This window comes from Oryctolagus cuniculus, chromosome 10 (assembly GCF_051225735.1).
Source record: "Oryctolagus cuniculus isolate XC-2025 breed Fujian yellow rabbit chromosome 10, ASM5122573v1, whole genome shotgun sequence".
In the NCBI taxonomy this organism is placed as follows: domain Eukaryota; kingdom Metazoa; phylum Chordata; class Mammalia; order Lagomorpha; family Leporidae; genus Oryctolagus; species Oryctolagus cuniculus.
In genome coordinates, this window is record NC_142876.1 from 121,052,323 (window position 1) to 121,071,365 (window position 19,043).

Consider the following 19,043-nt stretch of genomic DNA (forward strand, 5'->3'; position numbering starts at 1 on the left):
TAACCGTGAGTAATTTCATCTTGGATATGGATAGTAATGGTATGGCTCAGGTGAAAGGAAATACCACCACTGTCCACGTGAGGTCCAACTGCCTTCAAAGTCCTCTACGTGTGGGGACCAAACCCTTCTAAAAACTAGACATCACTTCAAGATTCAGACACGTGTCAGTGAAGGATTCCTCTTACTATAGGAATCCTAAAGCTACATCTTCCCACTAGGCACGCACAGTGCTTCCCAGGGAGGCACAGCATACGTATCTGAACTCCCATTTACTCTACAGTTGCTATCTCATCTTTTTGCACATTTCTAAGAGCTCACAGCTCGAAAAAAACCATAGAAGTCGATTAAGTTTTGAACTTCTAATAAAGGTCCATGGTAGTCAGATGCAATACTCTGTACACCAAGTTTTTGTACAAGCAGGAGAAAGCATTTTGTTGAAAAGGCACTCACAGATCAGTAACAGTAAGCTTCTCAACCTACAGACAAGGTTTACCCTTGCAGTTACTTACATTTCCTTTAATAGCTATCAGAATTATCTTGAGATTTCCAGAATATGTAGACATTTTATTCAGTTTATGACTAGGTTTATGATGTTGATGCTTTTAAATTGGCGTATCCTGTGCTCAATTCAACAGCATATATACCACCCTGGAATCATGCAGAGGAGAGTAGCAAAGTCCCCGCATGAGGGTGGCACACAAGTCCCTGAAGCTCTCCATATTTTTAGATGTGTTTTTAGGAAAAATTCATTTATCACAAAAGGAATCCTTAAAAGCAACTGACAAAACCGATCCATCAGATGTGCAAATCGCAACCTAAGAACATAAGAAGAATGAACAAGGTAACATGATACCTCCAAGTAAAACCAATATCCTTTTAGCACAGACTCCAAAGAGAAGCCTATTGACAACATACCTGACCAAATACCTTCAAAAGCAGGATTAGAAGAAAACTCAAGGACATAAAAGGGAATACGGACACACAGCTTAATGCAACTAGGAAATCAAAGCATGATATAAATGAGAGATTCAGCAAAGAAACAAAGATTTTGAAAAATAACTGAACAAAAACTTGGAAATTAAAAAAATGATTAAATAGCAACTACAGATGAAAGATTCAATAACCAACCAGATAAATCAGAAGAAAGAATCTCTGAACTTGAAGTTAGATCCTACAAAACATCCAAGTCACATAAAAAAAGGTATGTATAATAAATAATAAAGAATACAGTCTTTGAAATCTTTGGAACTCCTTTAAACAAACAACAACTTTGAATTGTGAGAACTTCAATGAGGAAGAGAACGCAAAGACATAGAAAATGTAACAACAGGTTCAAACTCCAGCCTTATAAATGATAGGGGGTATCTTGGTATGGAAGGCCCGCTGCATCTCAAGTAGACATGCCCAGAATACACCCTCACTGCTACACAGAGCCAGCTTGTCACAGTGCACACAAGAATCCTAAAAAATGCAAGAGCAAACTGCCAAGTCAAATTCAAGGGAAGCTTCATCACACACAATGAACAGGTGTCGTCAAACTCCTCACAGGTCAAGAGGGAAAGGAAGGATATCATCTACGCTCTGAATAGAACAAAAAGTCAACCAAGACCATTCTACCTTGCAAAGCTATCCTTCAAGAAACGCAGATTTATCAAGACATGCAAAAACCGGAAATTCTTCACCATCAGACCGGCTTTACAAAAACTCTCTAAGAAATCCTAAAGACAGAAATAACAGAAAAGGTAACAGAATGGCAGGTAGGCAAAAAGGAAAATAAGAATGAATCAAGGCTTTCAACCGGATGAACCAACAAATTTAACCAAGTCTGCCCAAGATTTCTACAATGAAAAGTACAAAACAGTAAAAACAATACACATAAAAAATGGAAAAATTTTCCATGTTTGTAGATTGTAAGAATTAACATGCTACCCAAAGCAATTTAAAAATTCAATGCAATCTCAATCAAAACACCAAGCACCTTCTCAGATCTACAAAAAAAAAAATGCTCTTAAAATTCATATGGAAACCCAAGAGCCCCCCACCAAGCTAAAGCAATTTTAATAAAAGAGCCAGATGCATCATGAAAGCAGATATCAAGACATACTAGAGGTAATTATACTGAAAAGAACCTGGTACTGACATAAAAATTGACATGTGGACCAAAAGAACTGTAAAGAGACCCCAGGAATGGATTAAGACTTCTACAGCTAGCCAATCTTTGAAAAATGAGTTAAAATCACTCCTGGAAGAAAGGACAATCTCTTCAACAAATGGTGTTGGGAAAATTGGGTCTTCACATTATCAAGTATGAAACAAGATCCCTACCTTACACCCTATACAAAAATCTACTCACAATTGAGCAAGGATCTAAATCTAAGACCTGAAGCAATCCAATCACTCGAGAAAAACATTGGGAAAACACTGCAAAATATTGGGATCGGAAAAGATTTCTTGGATAAAACTTCATCAGCACGGGCAACAAAAGTAAAAAGAGACAATGGGATCCCATCCAGCTAAGAAACTTTTGCACAGCAAAGCAAACATTCAGCAAAATGAAGAGGCAACTGATTTGAGAAAATATTTGAGAACTCTTATATCTGGTAAAGGACTAATATGCAGAATAAACAGGGAGCTTAAGAAATCAACCACAACAAAACAAACAATCCAGTTAAGAAATGGAGAAAGGGTATAAATAGTAATTTTTCAAAGTATGAAACACAAATGGCCAACAAACACATGAAAAAATGCTCAGGATCACCAGCCATCAGGGAAATCACAATGAGGTTTCACCTCACTCCCAGTCAGAACGGCTATCATTCAAAAACCCAAACAAGGGGGCCGGCATTGTGAGTAACAGGCTAAGCTTGCACCTGCAGTGCTGGCATACCTGTATGGGTGCCTGTTCAAGTTCTGGTTGCTCCACTTCTGATCAGCTTCCTGCTAATGTGCCTTGGAAAGCAGCAGAAGATAGCCCAAGTACTTGGGCCCCTACACCCGCATGGGAGACCCAGAACAAACTCTTGGCTCCTGGCTTTGGATCTGATCAACCCCAGATGTTATGGCCGTATGGGGAGTAAACTGGTGGATGGACAATCTCTCTCTTTCTCCCCTCATCCTCTCTCTGTGTCCCTCCTGCTGTCTTTCAAAAAAATAAATAAATCTAAAAAAAAAATCAAAGTAAAAACAAACAAATGCTGATGACAACATAGAGACACAGGAACATCTGTTGTTGGGAATTTAATCTAACTATTATGGAAGATAGCATGGAAATGCCTTAGAAATCTGCAAATAGATCTATCAAATGATCTAGTCATCCCACTCCTGGGAATATACCTAATGGAAATGAAATCAGCATGTGAAATAATCATTTACACTCCATGTTTATAGCAACTCAATTCACAACGATTAGTGAAATACATCAGACCTAAAAAAAATACAATGTTTTTCCTGATTTGTTGTAGTTTATATATAGACTATTAAAAAAAAAAAAAAAACCTAGGGGCTGGTGCTGTAGCATAGCAGGTAAAGCTGCTGCCTGCTGTGCTGGCATCCTATATTGGTACCAGTTTGAGATCTGGCTCCATTTCCAATCTGGCTCTCTGCTGTGGCCTGGGAAAGCAGTAGAAGATGGCCCAAGTGGTTGGGCCCCTGCACCTGCATGGGAGACCTGGAAGAAGCTCCAGGCTCCTGGCTTCGGATCGGCGCAGCTTCAGCCGTTGCGGCCACTAGAGGAGTGAACCAGCAAATGGAAGACCTCTACTTCTCCTTCTAACTTTCCTTCTCTCTGTGTAACTCTGACTTTCAAATAAATAAATAAATCTTAAAAAAATAAAATAAAATGGGTAAGTAATTTAAGTCAGTTTCAGAAAGATAAAACTACACGTTACCTTTCACATGCAGAAGCTAAAAAATGAGTATCTGAATACAGAGTAGTAGTTAATAAAGGTTGGTATTGTGGGGAGAAGGGTATAGAGGCAGGAGAAGACGGAGAGGGAGTCAGAGAGCTTCCATCTGCTGGTTTGGTCTCCAAATACCTGGACTAGCTAGGGCTGGGCCAAGTCCAAGACACGAGTCGGGAACGCCATCTGGGTCTCCCATGTGGCTTGCAGTGACCCAAGGACTTGGACCATCACTGTAGCCCACTGGAATATGCATAAGCAGGAAGCTGGAATCAGAAACCCAAGTCAGAGACTAAACCCAGGTACCCTAATGTGGGTCAGAGATATCTAAACCAGTATCTTCACTGCTGGGCCAAAGCCTTCACTCCCCTTGTATTCACTGAGTTTCCTGTGCCATCTTCGAGTGTGCTTTGTTGTGGTGAGTTCTACCAACTTTATTCCTATTTCAGAATGTCTTCCTTTCATATTGATTTATGGATGATGTTTTTTTTCTTTAGGATCCCAAAGAGACGATTCCCACTTTTCACCGTTAATCATCAGAAGTTACTACATGACAGTTACAATAAAATCAAAACAAAGACAGACATTTAAAACAATGAAACAGAAGAGAAACCTCAGATATTAACCCATGCCCATACAACCAATAATTTTTGATAAATGTGATGAAATTACTGCCTAGAAAGTGGATATTTTCTTCAACAAATGGTGTTGGGAAAATTGGATCTCCCCATGGAAAAGTATGAAACAAACCCTTACCTTACATACAAAACAAAAATCAACTCTACACGGATCAAGGATCTAAATGTACAAACGCATCCAATCAAAGTACTAGAGAGAAACCTTGCAAGACACTGGCATAGGGAAAGATTTCCTAGGTTAGATCCCAGAAGCACAGGCAACAATGCAAAAATAGATAAATGGGATTTGGGTAAAGAGTAATATATATACGTGATGGAATACTACTCAGCCAGAAAACAGAATGAAACTCTTTTCCTACGAAACAGATACAGCTAGAGAATACTATACTTTGTAAAATAAGCCAGGCTCCAAAAGACAACTATGTTCTCTCTGATATGTGGCAGCTAATACATGGAGTTAAAAGAAAAAACCCTAAATGCAGGAGAGTGAAGCTGCCATCTTATGACTTGCAAATTATTTATAGTCCTTGCCTAATTCCTGTGAAACAGTGGCCTTTCTACTTACTGCTTGTCGAACATTCTCATTAGTTGTATATTAAGACTGTGATTATAAAGAAAATTTTATGTTATTCCAAAAATTAAAATGAAAGAAATAAAGAGAGGAAGGATGGGGGCTGATGGATGGAGGGAATTCTATTTATAAATTAAATGAAAATATTCACCTTATATTAGTAAAAAAATTAAAATCTATGAAATCCATGAAATATGTACCCTTTATATAAGTGACATTTTTCAAGATTACTAAACATTTTCTGTGAGTTTTCCTTTTCTCCACAATTTAGATTTCAAGGACGCCCCACGTTGTGACACCTGCGCCAGCCCCTGCCCACCACGGCTGCCCTCCCATTCATCACGTGTCTCTTCCATGGCATCCTCTCAGCAAGCCTCATTTCGATTGGATTTCTAGTTTGACCATAATGTGCCTAGACAGGTGTTCACGCTATTTGTTTTTAAATCCTGCCTCAGATTAATTCAGTTTCTTTGGTCTGCAAGTTGGTATTCATCATTGAGATATTTTGCCTTTATTTACTCTAAGACATTTTCTGCCCCTTTCTGTTTCTCTTCCCTTTTTGGGATTCCAAATAGGCATATGCTATGCTATGTGATGCTGCCCTGTAGGTTATCTCGGCTTTTTTTCCCCCAGTTCTTTCAATCTGGTCTTCAGTTAGATGGTTTCTATTGAACTTTCCTCATGCTCATGGATAAAAAAATCTGTTATGTCCAAATATGCTATTTTAAAGCATAGTGTTAATTTTACCTAAAAAAAAATGGACATTAGATTGTGCACTGTTCAGTTTTAGTTCTCCATTTAGTCTTTTGTAAATTTAGACCTTTCCCAAGAATTTTCATTCTTTCATCCACTATATCCATCTTTTCCAAAAGATCCTTCAGTACACTGATCATGGTTATTATTTTTTAAAGATTTATTTATTCATTTGAAAGTATTCATTTCTAAAGAGAAAGAGAGAGAGAGACAGACAGACAGACATACTTCCATCAGCTGGTTCACTCCCCAGTTGGCTGCAACGGCCGGAACTGGAATGACCCCAAGCCAGGAGATTCTTCCAGGTCTGCCATGTGGATGCAGGGCCCCAACCACTTGGGCCATCTTCTACTGCTTTCCCAGGCCTTCAGCAGGGAGCTGGATTGGAAGAAGAGCAGCTGGGACTAGAACCAGCTACCATATGGGATGCCGGCACTGCTAGCGGTGTCTTTACCCACTACGCCATAGGGCTGTCTCCTATCATGGTTATTTCTAAGTCATTAGAGGCTAATTCTGAGTTATTTTGTTTTGGCTTACCAGGTATCTGCGGGTCATATCTGTCTCATTTCTTCACATGATAAGCATGTATTATTATCTATTGGAAACTATGGCTGCTGTGTCCTAGAAGTCACCAAATCAGGTATTTGTCCATGAATTGTTGTGCTCTATCAGCAGGCAATAATTGTGCATCACCTTGACCTTGTTGAAACCTGGTGTCAAGCCGTCACTTGACTCAGAGCCCTCGATGCTATCAATTCTAAAATTTTACTTCTCGTAGAGTTTCAGTAGTAACACGAGATTCTGGTCAAAACTTCCTAACTTTGCAGAATTTGAACTCTAAGCATCTCCCCCCACCCTGAATATGGAGTTTTGAAGTACCTGCTCTGTCCGCGCAGTCTTTCAGCTACCGCTGACTCGGGATCTCATCAATCTTTCCTGCAGCCAGCATGTCCGCGCGGGGGTTCAAGCGCCACCTGCGATGCCACATCCTACATGGGTGCTGCTTCATGCCTTTACTGCTCCTCTTCTGATCCAGCTCCCTGATGACGGCTTGGGAGAAGCAGCAGAAGATGGCCCAGCTGCTTGGGTCCCTGCCACCCACATGGGAGACCCAGATGAAGTCACTGCTTTCCTGGCCTTAGCTTGAACTCAGCCCTGGTTGTTGCGGCCACTTGGGGAGCAAACCAGTAGATGAGGGACTCTGTTTCTTGTCGCTCCCTCCCTCTCTCTGCAACACTTTCAAATAAGTCAATCTTTGAAAAAATCACATTTTCAGAAAAGACAGTTTCCCCTCTCATGCATATTCTGGGAGTCGGCACGTGGTTGACACGTTTCTACTGCCGCAAACTTTCCAACAATTTTTTTTTTTTTTTTGACAGGCAGAGTGGACAGTGAGAGAGAGAGAGACAGAGAGAAAGATCTTCCTTTACCATTGGTTCACCTTCCAATGGCCGCCACGGCTGGCACGCTGCACTGATCCGATGGCAGGAGCCAGGTGCTTCTCCTGGTCTCCCATGGGGTGCAGGGCCCAAGCACTTGGGCCATCCTCCACTACACTCCCAGGTCACAGCAGAGAGCTGGACTGGAAGAGGAGCAACCGGGACAGAATCCAGCATCCCGACTGGGACTAGAACCCAGTGTGCCAGCGCCGCAAGGCAGAGGATTAGCCTATTGAGCTGCGGTGCCGGCCTCCAACACTTTCTTTGCTAGAATTCTACCTCCCCTGACTCTACAGCCACTTGGGAAGCTTGACATCCCAGTCACACAGGGCTATGCCACCTACAACAGGCTGGGACTCTCCTGCAGAGTTTCATTGTCTTTGTGTCTTAGAGACGTAGGGGCATCCTCCAAGGAAAAGCCAGTCAGACGTGGCTCTCACTCGACGTGTTTTCCTGCTCTCGGGATGTGAGTGTCCTCCAGGATCTTCTTGCACGTGGTCATCCTCCACAACCTTAAAACATTTCCACGACTATTTCTTTATAACTTAAAATTGCTGTTAACCAGTTCATGCATCTGAGGCGAGTCCCTTCACAATGACTAGAAACTAGAGTTGTAATTCAGGTCTGCTTTGCATAAAGGCCATTTTTCCACCAAAGGAGGAAACTAAGCAAGATGGACCACGGGATGCTGCTGTGGTGTCCCCTCTTAAGCTCACGAGGAGCGCCCTGCTGTGCTAGTGCTTGGAGCTGAGATACGAAGCGGAGCTTAGGTCTTGAGGGCCCTGTTCTCACGAGTGGACCGAGGCTGCTGTCCTGGGAGAGGACGCGTTCTCTCCGGCGGGGTTTTCATGGAAGGCACGTCCACATCCTTGTCTCCATCACGTGTGCTCTGCCCTTGTGGTGCCTTTTTCCACGTCATGATGAAGCAAAAGGGCTCTCACTGAACATGAGCACCTTGTTACTGGAATTTCCAGCCTATTAAACTGAGGACTTAACTTATTTTCCTTAGAAATGATTCGTCGGTTGGCACGCTATTGTAGCAGTGTGAGACAGATGCTGTGTGTCAACCCCCAACATTTAGATGGCTGTGTGGGACTTCTGCTAATAGGGGAATCATAGAGAAAAGACATGTTTTAATAAAGAATAAAATTTTCACCACACTGAGGTTTAAAAATGGTCACAAACACGTCCAAAATTGCCATTACTGTGGTTGTGCTAAGAATTCTGACTTAGTGCTTGCAATAAATAAGTGTTCATACAGAGGGTACATAAAACTGCTTCTGCAACACTGTACAACTTCAATAACGAACAGCAATTTTGACCGTTTTAATGAGGAAGGCTGAGGCAGGCAAGGTGACTCAGAGGGGGACGCGGTCACTGTAACATCCGTGTCCCACATCAGAGCATCAGCGTGAGTCTCGGCTGCTCTGCTTCTGATCCAGCTGCTGGCTTACGCCGTTGCTTGGGAGGAATGGATGATGACTCAAGTGACTGGGCCCCTGGCACCCGCGTGGGATAACCCAGTGGAGGTTTTGGCTCCAGTCTTCAGCCGGACCTAAGATTGGGCATCGTGGGAGTCAACCAGCACATGGCTGACCTCCATCAGTTTCTTTCTCTGCGTTGCTCTGATTTTCAAGTACATGAAACTAAGTACTTTTTAAGAAAATGAAGAAGACTGATTGCTGTAGTAAATTTAATCATGATGCTTCAAAAATAATGGGTCTTGAAGCAGATGTGTACAGAAAGTAACAGCTAACAGCACAGCTGATGTAGTAATCACAATGATACACAAACCAGAAAACTGAAGCTTTCGTTAGCCACCACTCACTCTCCTTTCTTTTGAAACTGTAGCTCACTTTGGAGAGTTCCCTTTTTCCCGATCCTACCCAGGCTCACACGGACTCCAAAGGTCAAGCACGTAACAGAAGCCTCAAGCAATCGGCGGACTGCATTCCTGAGTACAACTCTTCATTTAGGGGTCGGTTCATGTTCTGCTCAGAACCAAATAGACGCCAGAGCAATTTCCAGGGATCCTGGCAAAGTCTTTCATTGTTATACTTGTAACCTGTAAGTCAGAACAGTCATGGACGGGTGAAACCATGTTCCATCCTGAGATTGTCACTGTCCTGAGAATGGGTGGACCTGTGTGGGCGGCAAGAGCCCCTTTGAATGAAGGAATATGATTTCAGGTGAACCTTGACCCACTGAGTAAGTCTCAACCTTCCTAATAGCCAATGAAGTAATAAACGTTATTTTATCTGATGTCAATAGAAACTGGGCTATTGGTTCCACTACCAGTTAAATTCAGACCAGAACTGTGCAAACCGTCTATTAGGGAATGTTCTCTCAGAGAGCTAAAATGTGCTTGCATAACAATCTTCCAATCTTCAGGAAGGCCAGAAGCATCCTCCAAACCCTGGAGCCCTCGGGCTGGTCATCTGTAGCTGCTAACAGCCTTAAATGTTAGCTCGGTGTGCCACGCAAACAGTACCACCAGAGCCATCTGTGGCACAATACGAAAATGTCTGGAAAGCACTGCCTTAAGCAAGCCATTTGCTGTTTCTGAACTTCATTTTTTTCAACGGGAAAAATGGGAAAGTTGCAGCAGGCCATCTTTGAGAGATTTTTTTTCATCTACACCATTTTCTGAATCCGCACTGGCAGTTTTGACAGAGTTCCAAAAGAAAAGTCCAAAACCATATGGCACAATCACGAGGGGAAATGGGTTATGTCTACACTGAAATAAACAAATGGAAAGGCATAATTAATTGGCAGACACTAGTGCAAAACCCTGGAATTAAAAAAAAAATGCACCTGAGATTAATCTATCTAAAAACAACCCTAAAATGGGCCGGGTCTGCACATCTGAAACACAGCACGTTTGTGGTAGCCTTCTCTTTTAATAAATTCCTACACCTGAAACCAAACAAGCCAAAATAAGTGGAAATGGATTCTTAGTGTCTATCAACATGATCTCCACCGACTGACTCACGGTCATCAATGTTCAGCATTCACATGTGTGCAGCAAAAATTACTTAAGGTCAACAAAAGGCCTTTCAGTCTACGACACGAGACTAAGAGTAGTTCGGATGTAACCAGACTGAATTGTATGGAGCAAGACCCAGTGTTCTACACCTCAACAGATGCGTCCAACCTCCATTCCAACTCCGTCTTTTCAACGGTGTAAAGACCGTTTGAAGCATCATCACTTGCTGATGGACTGAATACCTTCTTTTACCACATTATACTTACCAACTCCCATGTAATTTAGGTTCATACCTCTGAAAGGCGCCGTGTTGTGAAGCCCTTGGCTCCCTGGGAATTAAGCAGCATGTGCTATTTCTCTAGACCATTTAGCTGCAAGCAGTCAGAGAATCATTATTTAAGTTGACATCTCTGCTTAATCCTGTCCTGGTGCTAAGACACATCCTGGAGGGAATCAAATAGCAATATCTGGCACAAAAAAGGGTTATAAGTTAACAGCTCAATTGATGGGACCAGGGACTGTTCACTTTCCTCGAAGATAAACATATTTCTGACTAATCTCACTGAATTTCCAAAAAAATGTCTCATAGGTAAAAACCAAGAATTTCAGCAGGGGACAGAGGAAACACAGGGTAGCTACAGTCCGAGTGTGCCAGTTTTGCTGAGAAACCTGCTCCTGGCATGTAGTGACTGAACCGGGACCCTCAAAAGCTGCCAGCTTCCTGAGATGTTTTTATAACACACATCTGTGCATAAGCAAACACAGAGCTGTGCCCTGGAGAAGTGGTTTAAAGAGAATCCCAAGACTTAGCTGGCTAAACTGAAACACCTGCCTGCTTCCTAAGCCTCTTACTGGTAGAAGGACGGATGGGCTTTGGAAATTCACAGCTTCTCCTCCGTTCACTGCTATATGCACAGGCTCACCTGAGTGTGAAGTCCTGCATTTAGGAGAGTGTCTGGCAGAGAGTGGGTAACCAATGCATTTCTATTAAAATGTATTTGTTTATTTGAAAGTAAGAGTTATGAACAGAGAGAGAGAGAGAGAGAGAGGCAAAGACAGAGAGGGGGAGGGGGAGGGGGAGAGAGTCTTCCATCTGCTGGTTCACTCCCCAAATGTCTGTAATGGCTTTTAGAAAACCATTCAAACCACAGTATCTTTTGACACTCCAAGATCAAATGTGTGTCACTCCATCTGTAGACCCCAGGATCAGAAGTTGTAGAATCAAAGATGTTGGAGAGGGGCTGGCAATATGGCATAGTGTGGCCTGCAAAAGCACTGGAAGATGGCCCCAGCCCTTGGGCCCCTGCACCCACATGGGAGACCTGGAGGAAGCTCCTGGCTCCTGGCTTCAGATCAGTCCAGCTTCAGCCGTTGTGTCCATCTGGGGAGTGAACCACTGGATGGAGTATCTCTTTCTCTCTGCATCTCCTTCTCTGTGTAACTCCGACTTTCAAATAAATAAGTTTTTTAAGATTTATTTATTTTTTACTTGAAAGTCAGAGTTACACAGAGAGAGAGGAGAGGCAGAGAGAGAGAGAGGTCTTCCATCCGTTGATTCATTTCCCAATTGGCCGCAACGGCCAGAACTGCGCCAATCCGAAGCCAGGAGCCAGGAGCTTCTCCGGGTCTCCCACATGGGTGCAGGGGCCCGAGGACTTGGCCATCTTCTACTGATATCCAAGGCCACAGCAGAGAGCTGGATCAGAAGTAGAGCAGCCAGGACTAGAACTGGTGCCCATATAGGATGCTGGTGCTTCAGACCAGGGCATTAACCCACTGCGCCCACAGTGCCGGCCAGTAATTAAGTATTAAAATTAAAAAAAAACACTTTATCCACAGCAAATGCTGCTCCTATGTAATTTCTTGGCTTTCATATGGACAGCGAGAGGTATCAAAGAAAAGAAAGAAGTTATTGCACTGAGATCCTATTATAGGTCCGTCTATTAGGGTTCACCAGATAAACAGGACCAGCGGGACACATAAATGCTCAGATATGCATATCTCACATGAAATCACACATGAACAGCAAAACCACAAAAATAAAATCATATGAGATATATATATATCTTCAAAATGTTCATTGAGTTAAAAGATGAAGTTATTTTGGTTCAAACATTTTTAAATCTGCACAACTTTCTATAATAATGCTTTTTGAATGAACTTTATAACATTCACAAGAAGGTACAAATGATGATCACAGAGCTGCTCATAAATACATATTTAATAATTTGACTTCTCTTTAATGGCATCAGAGGATTAGGGACAAAGCAAAGCAGAGCAGATCAAAGCATAAGAGCCTCCCGTGTTGGAGAGTTGCTGCTGTGTAGCTGACCATCCTAAGCTCAGTGTGCTGCATATCTCACTGTGCACAGTACACAGTTCATGGTGCTCAGACATGAGTAGGTGGGTTTGCTGTTACAGGTTTGCCATATCGTTTTGGGGGCCTGACCATGATTGTGTGATCAGCTACTACTCAGACTTGAGGGTGGGAGTTCTGAGAAAAATAATCCTCATGTGTCTCGTGGTTGACAAGAGGGAGTAGTGACTGAGCCCAGGATCTCCTATCCAGCAAGCTGGCCCCAGCTTGCCCTTACAGCTTCTGGTCTGCTTTCAAAGACAGAAAGAGGAAGGGGACCAGGTGTCTTGAGCTGGTTCAGAATGTGGTATATTGAGTGCTCCCACCACATCCTGGTGTTCCAGGGAGTCACAAAGCTGGTCCATATTCAAGCACTGGGGAGAATTTCATCTTCTGATGCAAGAAGTTGTCGAGGCAGATTGCACATGGCATGGATATAGGACAACAACCAATCTCCTGTCATTTTCTTTGAAATAAGGAGAAGACAACTATTTTCAAGGCTTGTGGTAAAGATAAAATGCCATAAAAGGTTTAGAAGATCTACAACTCTAGGTACCCAGTAACCGTTACAGTCTACTGGGACAGTGCTTCTCCCTCTCAAATCTGTGTTGGAACTCAACACCCTAGGCAGAAGCGTTAGAAGCAGGGTTTTAGGGGGTGATTAGGTGATGAGGATGGGATGCTCATGAATGGAAATTATTTCCCTATGAAAGGTTGCAAAGAGGGAGTCTTTTCATCTTTGGGGACAGAGGTAGAATGAGCCCTCCACAAAGCAGAGCAGATCTCACCAGATGCCAAAGCTGCCCACACCATGACCTTGTCCTTCCAGATCCCTGAACTGTGAGGAATAACTTCCTGTAGTTCACAGAGAACCTGGTCTAAAGTGGTCTCTGAGACACACTCGCAGCACCTTTGCTGGACTGATCTCATTTATGTAGCACCCATTAATCATCTTCTTCACAAGCTGGATCTTTTCTTTCATGGCAAAAGTCCAGTCCAGTAGACTCCATTTGAGTAAAGAACAAATTATAAGCCTGTTGTACTCATTATATCTGCTTTAGGTGTGATGCATATTATCTGTATAGGCAGCTCAAACAGAAGCTCTGATTCCATTGTGAGCAGAATGCACCTGACGCTTTTCTGTGCTGTCCTAGACATTGCAGGCCTGCAAGGGTGCTTTTTTCTGAAGCTGGAGGCACTGCTGCTACCTTCACTCCACCACTCAAGGGCTGGAGACAAGTAGCCTTGCCATGTATGAGCCTAAAGGGGTCCCTAGAGCAGCTCAGCAGGACCCTAGCAGGACCTGTTTTGGTACTGTCCAAGGTTCCAGGTAGATAGATCCCCTCCAATAAGCTGGGGAAGCAACAGATTCTAACTCCACCTATAAATGCAAAACCCAACCTCCAATGTGGCAAGTTACTTGATATACATGTTAGGAATTAACAATGCTGTTCACAGAAGCAGAAAATGGCAGAGGCGCAATCACATAGGGCAGCATATAGACACTCAGGGAGAGGCACAGGGAAGCAGGGGCTGACCCCGCCCTTCATTGTCTTATGGGTTGACAATGACCAGAAAGGTTAGCTAGAAAAACTCTACATTCCCATGTTTATTGCAGCTTAATTCACAATAGCTAAGACATGCAATCAACCTAAATGCCCATCAACGAAAGACTGAATAAAAAAATTATGGGATACGTACACTATGGAATGCTACACAGAGGTAAAACGAAATGAACTTGTCATTTGCAACAAGATGGATGAATCTGGAAAACATCATACTAAGTGAAATAAGCCAGTCCCAAAGGGACAAATACCATACAGTCTCCCTGATCTGTATAACTAATAGAGCACCTAAAAGGAAATCTGTAAAAGTGAAATCGAAACTATGAGAAACAATAACTTGAACAGCTATTGTCTTGACTGTCAAGGAACAGTTTTCTTTTTCTTGATACAATTTGCTGAAATCTTTACTTGTCATAGAGTTAATCATATGTATATAAAGTCAACTGAAAATAGATCTCAGTAAAAAAATACGAGTGGGAATGAGAGTGAGGAGGAAGTTCTTAACTATAAAGCTGTATGGTTCTGCATGCATTTCTATGGACTTACTTCTCTGGATACAGTTTATAAACTTGCCATGGGACCCCAAGTCCCCTGAAGCTGGGTGATAAAAATGCTATTTTAAGTGTTAGAGTGTTCACAGTATTAAAATGATCATATAAATAGGATCAAGTGTCTGGTAATAATAACAGAGATAATAAAAAGGAGAGAATGATGCAACATGGGAAGCATGCCACACAGCAGATTCATAGAATGACAAACTCCCTAAACAGCACTCTGGCCTCAGAATCAGCCCTTAAGATATTTAGATCTGGCTAAAAAGCCCATGAGAGCATTTCAGGAATGGAAAGCCAAGACACTGTAGCAAAAAAATGTCTTACATGAAAGATCTCTGTGAGTGAGACCCCAGTGGGAAGAAGTGGCCACCAAAGAAGGATGTAACTTTCTCAGAAGGTAGGAGAGAACTTCCACTTTGATTATGGCTTTGTCTAAACACTGACAGAGTTTGTGGATTCAAAAGGCTTCCATAGCCTTGGCAGTTCATGTCAAGAGCCTTGGGTGAGCCGGCGCCATGGCTCAATAGGCTAATACTCCGCCTGTGGCGCTGGCACCCTGGGTTCTAGTCTCGGTCGGGGTGCTGGATTCTGTTCCGGTCACTCCTCTTCTTGTACAGCTCTCTGCTGTGGCCCCAGAAGGCAGTGGAGGATGGCCCAAGTCCTTGGGCCCTGAACCCGCATGGGAACCCACACCTGGCTCCTGGCTTCAGATCAGCACAGTGTGCTGGCCGCAGCGTGCCAGCCACAGCAGCCATTGAGGGGTGAACCAACGGAAAAGGAAGACCTTACTCTGTCTCTCTCTCTCACTGTCCACTCTGCCTGTCAAACAAAAGTCAAAAAAAAAAAAAAAAGCCTTGGGTGGTCACTGACATCATACATAAGAGTGTTAATTGTTAAATTAACAGTGTGTGTGTGTGTGTACACATGTGCAAATTGTTGAAATCTTTAGTTAGTATAGAGGTCATCTTCTGTGTTTAAAGTTAATTGAAAATGAAACTTAATGGAGAATGGGACTAGGGATGGGGGAGAGAGAGGAGGAGGTGGGGTGGGAGGGTTGGTATGGTGGGAAGAATCACTATATTCCTAAAGCTTTACTTATGAAATTTGTTCTCCTTAAATAAAAGGTTTCTTTAGGAAAAAAAAAAAAAACAATCTCCCGACTTTGACTTTACATTAAGAATGAAAATCTCACTTTGTGTTCTCATGAAGGAGGTATGTAGGAAACAGTTAAATATCAAAATGGATCTACAGAAAGGTGACATACATCAATAGCATAAAGAGATAATTCTTAGGGAGCAGGTGTTTCTTAAATTTTTATTAATATAAAGAGAAAAGATTTCATATATTTCATAGGTACAATTCTAACAAGATAACCATACTTCCTTGTCTCTATTTCAATCCACCTTTTTAAATTTTTATAAAAGATATAATTTCAATCCACTCTATATTAACAGGATTAATGCACCACTAACCACGGCACTCAACAAGTAAAAATAGAAAGATCAAAGTTGTTCATATCTTTCCTATACCATTTTTATATTCTGTATTAGTTACCACATATCAGAGAATACACATTCTATGTGTCCTTTGGGGACTGGTCTATTTTACTAAACATAATGTTTCCAGCTACATCCACTTTGTTGCAAAAGAAAGTTTCATTCTTTTTTAGGGCTGAGTAATGTTTCTGAGTGTATATGTGCATTTTCCTTGTCTAGTCATCAGTTGATGGGCATCTAGGTTGATACCTTAGCTATTGTCAATTGAGCTGCAATAAACACAGGGGTACAGATAATGATTTCATTTCATTTGGGTGAATTCCCAGGGGTGGAATGGCGAGGTCATATTTTCAGATTTCTGAGGAATCTCCATATTGTCCTCCATGATGGCTGTGCTAGGGTACATTCTTAGGGCAGATACTTAGCCCACCAGTTAAGATGCCAGTTAAGATGTCTGTGTCTCACATCAGAGTACTCCCATCCATGCTGAGTATTTGGGGAGAGGGGTGTTTGGTCAACAACTGGGAGCTTAGTCGCTGACTACACACACATTCTTCCTCACCCAAATAAATTTGAAAAGCAAGTGCTAGCTGGCGCCGTGGCTCACTAGGCTAATCCTCCGCCTTGCGGCGCTGGCACACCAGGTTCTAGTCCCGGTCAGGGCGCTGGATTCTGTCCCGGTTGCCCCTCTTCCAGGCCAGCTCTCTGCTGTGGCCCGGGAGTGTAGTGGAGGATGGCCCAAGTGCTTGGGCCCTGCACCCCATGGGAGACCAGGATAAGTACCTGGCTCCTGCTATTGTATCAGCGCGGTGCGCCGGCTGCGGCGGCCATTGGAGGGTGAACCAACGGCAAAGGAAGACCTTTCTCTCTGTCTCTCTCTCGCACTGTCCACTCTGCCTGTCAAAAAATTTTAAAAAAGTAAGTGCTAAGTCTCATTACGGTTAGCACAATGGGAGATGAACGTCCTACACCAGAGCTGAGTCCTAAAAATGGGTCATAGAAAAAAGCTGATGGATTTAATGAAGGCCTCTTTGATCTGCAACCTTTTGAGAATATTAAGTAGTACAGAAAAACATCATCCTTGCGGAGAGAATATCCTGGAAAAAAACGCCATGAATCTCTTCCTTGTCTTCGTTATTACATTAACAAATTATCCTGCATTCAAAGTGTTCAGCAACCGATTAGCGTTTTGTAAAACGACGTTCATTGTCCAGAAACACAAAGCAGCAATTTTCTTTGGTAGAAAAATATGTGCAAATACACGACTTGTATTTGTTTTCTGAGGCCGTGGAAATCTTCACGATGATCTACACAATCTCTCCTTAGATGAGACGCTTGGCACGTGAGTCACCAGTAACTATTTATGGAACAAAGAGTCTATGGAGGGCTGTTTGTGAACCAGACCCACTGCTAAGTAGTTTATAAAGATGATTATAACCGCAGAATAATCCTAAGTAGCAGACACTATAATTACTGCTAAGGAAACAGGACCAGAGGGGTGAGGAAGTCTCCTAAATTGTCAATCTCATGAAAAGGAGCAGAAACAAACAGAAATCCACACCAAGCCTCTGGAATCCGCATCTCTGGGTGATGACTAACACTACAGAGCCAGGTCCATGTTTTCAGAGGAGCCTCGGCCCACAGGTTCAAAAACCCAATCTGTTTTGTGTTTCTGGAAGTTACCTCATTTTTCAGTATTCCAGTGAAACCTTGTTCCTGGGCCAACACTACACAATATTTTATTTTCTTAATTCCTACTATAATTTCTGGAATTTCTGGGGCCGGTGCTGTGGCACAGTAGGTTAAGCCTCCGTCTGGTGCCAGCATCCCATACGGGTGCTGGTTTGTTTCCTGGCTGCTGGTCTACCAGTCCAGCTCTCTGCTTTGGCCTGGGAAAGCAGTAGATGATGGCTCAAATGCATGGGCCCCTGCACCTGTTTGGAAAATCCAGAAGAAACTCCTGGCTCTTGGTTTCAGATTGGCCCAGCTCCAGCTGATGTGGCCATTTGTGGAGTGAAGCAGTTGATAGAAGACCTTTCTCTTTGGTTCCCTCCCTCTGTCTGTAAATCTCCCTCTCAAATAAATACAATTTTAATAAAATTCTTGAATCTTACCATTCTTTGGTTATTAAGAAAATCTGTATTTTAAACATCTAAAATGGTATTCAAACAGGTGAATTGTAGGGTAATAAAAATAGGATGAGTAAGCAGAAGTTGGAGGCAGGAAACTTCTAATGTTCCCAACTATGCAAAAATGCTATGAGCTGCTTTATGGTATAATAAATTACTGACTACACCAAGCATCCAAGAAAAAAAAAAAAAGCAGGTAGCTACTCCGAGAGAATGTTGCAGATTAGAAAGTATTAATGTTTCAGTTGAGCAAGGATTAACCACCTCTTTTCAGCCTAGAGATTCCAGAGAATCCTACAATTAAGAGTAATTTTCTGAGATTCTCACCTGTTTAAAAGTCATACTCTGTGCAAACCAAGTACAACAGATGTGGTCACCGGATACTTCTCTCCTCTCAAACATGGTGTCACACAGACTGAATGTTCAAGGAATGCCTTTGCTGTAATATTCATTGTAGGCACAATTGCAAAGAAATCATGGAGTCTTCCTGAACAGCTTCTACAGATTTTAATCCCTCCCCCACCCCGCTTTAGATTAAGTAAACTGCAAGGTGTTAGAACGTGAAATTAAAATAGCTGTTACACATCCTACCTCTCTCTGATTCAATGTAGTTTCTGGGTCTTTCTCCTTGTATTTCCCAACAATTATAGCAGTGGT

The 19,043-nt window shown here is 42.5% G+C and overlaps 1 protein-coding gene and 1 non-coding gene across 6 annotated transcripts in view; one reads left to right on the forward strand and one right to left on the reverse strand.

Moving 5' to 3' along the window:
• The window catches only part of GRM7 (glutamate metabotropic receptor 7), a 742,767-nt gene that overhangs the window by 462,280 nt on the left and 261,444 nt on the right, over nt 1-19,043 (reverse strand). The gene's annotated exons all lie outside the window — the stretch shown is intronic.
• LOC127487228 (U6 spliceosomal RNA) lies at nt 620-725 on the forward strand. The gene has a single exon (XR_007913835.2). It is a non-coding gene; the product is annotated as a U6 spliceosomal RNA (small nuclear RNA).